Source organism: Lepidothrix coronata, unplaced genomic scaffold (genome assembly GCF_001604755.1).
Source record: "Lepidothrix coronata isolate B3197 unplaced genomic scaffold, Lepidothrix_coronata-1.0 Scaffold18, whole genome shotgun sequence".
Taxonomy (NCBI): domain Eukaryota; kingdom Metazoa; phylum Chordata; class Aves; order Passeriformes; family Pipridae; genus Lepidothrix; species Lepidothrix coronata.
Window position 1 is genome coordinate 5,712,639 of NW_016690198.1, and position 6,092 is coordinate 5,718,730.

At 35.9% G+C, this 6,092-nt stretch overlaps 1 long non-coding RNA gene across 1 annotated transcript; it reads left to right on the forward strand.

The window, feature by feature from the left end:
* The first annotated feature begins 1,310 nt into the window (after positions 1-1,310).
* Positions 1,311-5,062, forward strand: LOC108493607. Its single transcript, XR_001873537.1, has 3 exons — positions 1,311-1,392; positions 2,725-2,894; positions 4,556-5,062. It is a non-coding gene; the product is annotated as an uncharacterized LOC108493607 (long non-coding RNA).
* Positions 5,063-6,092: the final 1,030 nt, after the last annotated feature.

Genomic DNA, 6,092 nt, shown 5'->3' on the forward strand with positions numbered 1-6,092 from the left:
AATATTGGAACAAATATCTAAGACAGCCTTGATCAAATAATTGAGTTTAGTATAAAGCAAAAGAAATTATTTCCACAGTCTTGAAAATCATAGGTGAATTAAGGTTGTCTCCTGATTTTTTGAAGCTCCACATTATTTAGTGATATTATTACTGATACACTGGTATTCTGCTTTTTGTCTTTACAAGATGTTCTCAGAGAAAACAGTATTCAAGGCTGTCTGTAACCATTGGACAAAGAGATCAGATGAGTGTAGAATATTTCTTTGACCAAGGAGTTAAGCCAAATGCTTATTCAATTTTCTTTGTGGTGTGGCTTCTTGGAAACATATTTGCAGCGATGTGCGATGCCAGACTTGTATTTTGTACTACTTCACTGAGTTAAGGTGCTTCCCATCAAAAGTTACAAAATACAGGAGCAAAGCCTCGCCTCAAGAAAATGGGGAATACCAAGCATATTAGACTTAGAGGGATGAATTTAGAATACTTATTTGTCTGAAGAGTTGAATCAAACACATGTTCAGGACTCAAAAACAAATGTTTCTGGAAGTTTTTTGTAGCAGTTCTGTATTTTAAAACATGACTGAATGAACCTAATAGTCAAATGGCAATCAGAATCTACTTGTAGTAATTTGTCTTTTGCTTTCTTCTTTCCTCTACTATTATGGCCCTTCCATGAAAATCCAACAATAAAGACTCTTCCCATTTCTTCTTTAATTCTATTTCAGTGATTTCTGTACTACACAGTAGTGTAGTGTTGGTACACTTTTCCTAATGAATGTAGCTAGCCTGTCCATAAGCAAAGCAATGTAGACTCAGAGATCTCTCTTGCCCTGTGTTCCATTAAGTTTTTGACTCAATTTACAGTCCATTACTACTCAGTTACTCTGTCTAATAGATATCACTAGAGTTTGCTACTCGATAGTGAAAGGCATTTGTGAGATATTCCATCCTTCATCTCTGTTATTCTCTGATATTGTAAATGAAACAACTAAATGTTGTAGGCAGTAATATAAAGTCAATTTAAATATTAAAGATATTTAATATAAAGTGATTTTTCTTTTCCTTTTCTTTTTCAAACTACTGATTCAATTATTCTCAATGTAGTGGATTGGCTTTTGGATTTTTTAGGCCTTTCTTAGCAACGGGGTCAGAAATCTAAGGAAGTATTCCATATCCTTTAGCATAAAGCAACATATAAATAAGGCGGAGATAACAGACCTCGCTCTCTTCTCTTCCGGTGAGGTTTGGGAACGGCAAGGTTTGGGAACGGTGGGTCCCTGTCCCGGTCTTGCTTATCTGGAGCTGAGGCCTGCAGCCACTGCTGTGTCTGCCACGCGTGAGGGGAGAGTGCTGGGCCGTGTCCGGCTGTCCTGCTGTTCTCAAGAGAAGTGGTGAGATTTTGCTAGTTCTTTATTTTGCTGGTTACTAGATTTTTCTATTGTGCATATTTGTTTTGTTTTCTTCTTTTTTGTCCCTTTTTCCCATTTTCCCTTCCCCTCTTCCCCTTCTTGGGAGTTGTACATAATATCCTTACTGTATATTACTGTAATATATGTAAAAATACACATATATTTTGGTATAATTTGGTTGGTTTTGATTTTTCTCAATTTCTATAGCTTTTTTTTTTCCCTTTGCCTAAAGGGGGAGGGAGTGGAAGGGTTTTCACTGAGTTTTGCAGACTTGGCAGGAAGCCAGCTCTAACTTGCTCACTCAGACTGTATCTGATTTTTGAAATTGTGCTCTACAGTTTGGCAACAAGCCAGTTTGACAGCTGGTTTAGTGAAGGGATAATTTTTCCATAGAGTAATGTGAGCTCTATGGAACATCTTTTCTGAAAAGACAACATGACAGACAGGTATAATAGGAGAACCACTAATATGCAGTCACTTAAGTAGTAGCAAATGTTCAACACCTTTGAAGAAATCTTTCTGGAATATTCAGATCATGTGAAATTTACTCTTGAATGCATCAACATACTGCACTTATCTATATAGTTTATCAAAGTGAATTCCACAAAGATCATCTGTGGGGATTGTTTCTAGACTGAAAGTATCACTTTTATTTAAGATTAACATAAGCCTTTTTGGAGTTTTGTTACTGTAGATGTTAGAACTAGTTGCTCTAACATTCTAAGACTTAAAAACTGAAAATACACTTGATTTTGTTTATGACAGACTAAACTTCATCATGTCAGAGATAAACTCTGACAAGAGTAACTTGCATCCTGGATCAGGTTGAAAGGATTCAAATGATAAAGTCTATTTCTAAACATTGTCTGAAATACTGGCATGTGTCATTTTACATCTCAGCAGAAAACTGCAATTGATGATAAACAGCACTGATAGTGCAGGCTTCTTCAAAACATATTTGTTGCAATGCATGAAGTCAGATAATGTACCATACCACTTGAGTTGCATCACATAAAATATTGTGAAATCTAACAGCAGAGCTTCACCTCAAGAAAATAGGAGGTTATTAAGCAGTTCAGGTAGATTGCTTGTTGAAGGGTTCACCTAAAGTAAGTTCTGCTGAAATTGGCTAACAACGACCTTTAATTTACAGCACCTGAGACTAAGCAGTTTCTTTCCTGTCGTATTCTCTAGCTGATTCAATTTTACTTGAATAGAGCACTGCTTCTTGGCAAGTAAACTCATTTACTTGCAGACACTAGACAGAAATCTGTTGACTGAGTTTTTCAGCTACCTTTCTTCTTGTGTATGCAGCAGCTGTACAACAAAATTCACCTTAAATTTATGTTTTCATCATGACATTGCAACATGCTCAACCTGTGGATGTGGTCAGCAGTAAGTGGGGAATGAACAGTGAAGCAGTGGAATCCTGGACTTCTGGCAGTGCTTCAGCTTTTACTGAAGCATGTTTACTTTCATTTCAGGTAATCACAAAATGTATGGCCTATGAAAGGCATTTCATTCGTGATGCATGTGGGGAACAAGATTTTTGCCAAATTCTATTATTGAATAGTTCACTGGGTAAACTTACCTATGCTAGCCTTTCACTTCTGGAAATGAAGCCTGTTCTTTGCCCATGTAGATATGGCTTATAGAGATCCCCAGGATGATGTAGCTGGATAAGCAGTGAAGAGAAAGCAGCTCTTTCCTTAGAGGAATTATACAAAACAGCTGGCATGAAAACTCTTCAGTATTTTATACTGCTCTCAATTTCTTTCTCTCTCTTTTTCATTTATCTGTCTTCCTAAAGCACTGCACAGTTAATAGTGACATTGATATGAACACCAACGGCCAATAAATGAAAGGTTTGAGATAAGATTAGCAGCATACGGCCTCTGTTTCACATGCAAGCAGACAAGCACTGCAGACAATTGCTTTCTGCCCACAGAAGGTAAATGAATGCTGTGGCAGAGTGATGACAATTCAACATGACTGCAAATGACCCTCTGGTTGGTCAAGAAGATGTTAATTATACTAGTTTAAAACAGGTCAATGAATGTAACTTTTATTGGAAATGAGATATTTAGTTTTAAAAATGTAAAGTATTTAGTGCCAACGAATTTCTATTGCTCAAACCATTGCTTGGCTTTTTGCATGAGATTACCAGACTGATCAGCTGAGCATGTCCAGTCAAGTAATGATTTTTGCGATTGCAATTTCAGTGACTATAAATCAAATTTTATTTGCTCTTGTTATATCATGTTAAGTGAACTGGCTTTATGAATAAATCAAGTCTTAAAATCTGAGTCAGGTTTGCATGCACTGGTTCAATTTGCTTCTGAAAGAGAAAGTGTGTAATTCTTGTATTCCTTTTTTAACCTCAAAGTATCCAAAGGCTGTTCAAATAAATGATTTTTTTTGTTGCTATTCCCTTATCACTTTTTCCATTGCGTGAAACAATTGGGACAATCAAGTGTTTAGCAATTGACTTTGTTTTATTCAGTAAGTATAAAACTCAAATAAAAGAAATTATTTGATTGTTGAATAATTCAGACTTAACTACAAAAGAGCTGCTGAACTACTTCCAATAGTAATAAAACCAAAATTTATTGATGGAAGGTGCTAGGTGAGGAGTGTAATTGGACAAAATTTCTTTTGATTTTGCAATCCTGGATCTGGCTCCCAGGGAAATCATGATACTCATCCTGATTTTACTACTGGAGTACGAGAAAGTCAGAAAATAGTTGTGGATGTTGCAATTGGGGTGACTCAAGATGAGTTTGTCAATGCAATAGTCTATCTAGCGTCCATACTGTGGCATCACCCTTATTTAATGATATAAGTTGTGTAATTGAGCCTATGTTCAGGCTTAATGCCCAACACTAAGCAGAGCCCTTGGCCTGTATGATGACAGTTCCTGGAAAAACACCTGTAGCTTTCTTATAGAATGTGGGGATGATGCTAGGGTTCCTAGTAATGAAAATTTATTTGTCTTTTAATTAAAAACTCCTTAGAGGCAATGTAGTTAAAAGGGTAAAATGTATGCATGCATGTTTTTAGTTTTGGTACAACCCTAGTTCCGTTGTAACTGTTCTATACTGTCCTACAGACAGCTGATCATATCTGTCACTGAATTTCGTTTCAGATTTTCTGGAACTTGCCACTGTTATTTTACCAGGTGAGGCCCAGCCTATTTCTTTAACAGGTAGGACAGTGGTAACTCATAACTAACTCATTGAATGAAGTTTAAAAAAAAAGAAAAAAAGACTTTCTGTCTTTGTTTCTTAATTCATTTATAGCACTACAAAAAGCTCCACATGCAACTAACCATACAAATAAAATACTAAAAAACCCCTAATCAGACTATTCAAGGGTTTCTGACAATTAATTTAAAAGAATTTACTTTCTTGCAGTTCTGCATATATTCCGTTCATCTCTCTGTAAAAGGATATAATACTGGTACAAAAACTCAACCAGAAACAGAAGTATATTTTAAGCTGGCTAAAATTAGCCACATTTAGACATATACCAGTAAATAGAAGGCTATGCTGTGCACCTTATGTAGAGTCAGTCATCATTTAGTTGTATTAATCAATCAATTTTTGGTTGAGAAAATTAAGGATCCAGGGTTACTAAATGAATAAGGAACAAAAACAGTAGACTGCATGTAAAGTAGTTCTGCAGATACTAGCACAGCACTCAGAAGACAACAGAATTATTTCACAGTATGCTCCGGAGAAGAGCAGTATGCTGCCAAAGGGATCATTTGTTTGTTGTTCTAGTGGTTGGTCCACTGGAAATTGGAGTCGATTTTTAATGTTCTTCAGTTATTCATCATGTATTCCCAATGTTTGTGTAGACCAGTCTGCCTCTACACAGGTTATAGGCATTGCATGTGATTCTACTGACTTCCAGGGAATGAGATGCTGCCTAAAAATAAGTCACAAATACCATCCAAGGAGGAAGGGTGATTGGTATACACAGTATAGAGGGGCAAGACTGTGAGCCTGTTGCAAAATTACTATGCCTTTACTCTTTTTTTCCATTTAACTCTGTATTTGCTAAATTATTTTGGAATTTCTTTGGGTAATATACTCCTACTATGCTACAACATATTTTTAAACAAGAGATGAAAAGTCAAAACAGCACAGAATAACTCTCTAAAAATGTTAACTCCTGAAAATAAAGATCATGTTCCTGCTTATGCTGTGTAAAATTTTGATTAAAAACAACCAAAGGTGTTTTTTTGCATTCTTTTTTAGGCCTGGCCAGAGAGTGTAAGCTGCTGGAGACCTAAGAAAATTATAAATGTCTTCAAGCTTTTACTAACAAACACTATTTTATCACAGAAGAAATATGTTCTTTTATACCCTCCTGATCTAAGAAACTGGATAAATCCAGCATCAGATATTTATTTCTTGAAAATCACATTGTGAAAAGAAAAAAAATTATAGGGTGTTCTAGGTAACATCAAGACAGTATTTGCACCAAATATATATTTCTATTAATATAAATAAATGGGTAATTTTTCTGTTCACAAATTTTATTTAAACAGTCCTTGAAATATTAGAGGGCTGGGCAATCACCAATCATATGAAGTTCAAGAAGGGGAAGTGCCAGATTCTGCATCTGGGATGGGGCAACCCTGGATACACGGATACAGTGGGGAATGAGACGATGGA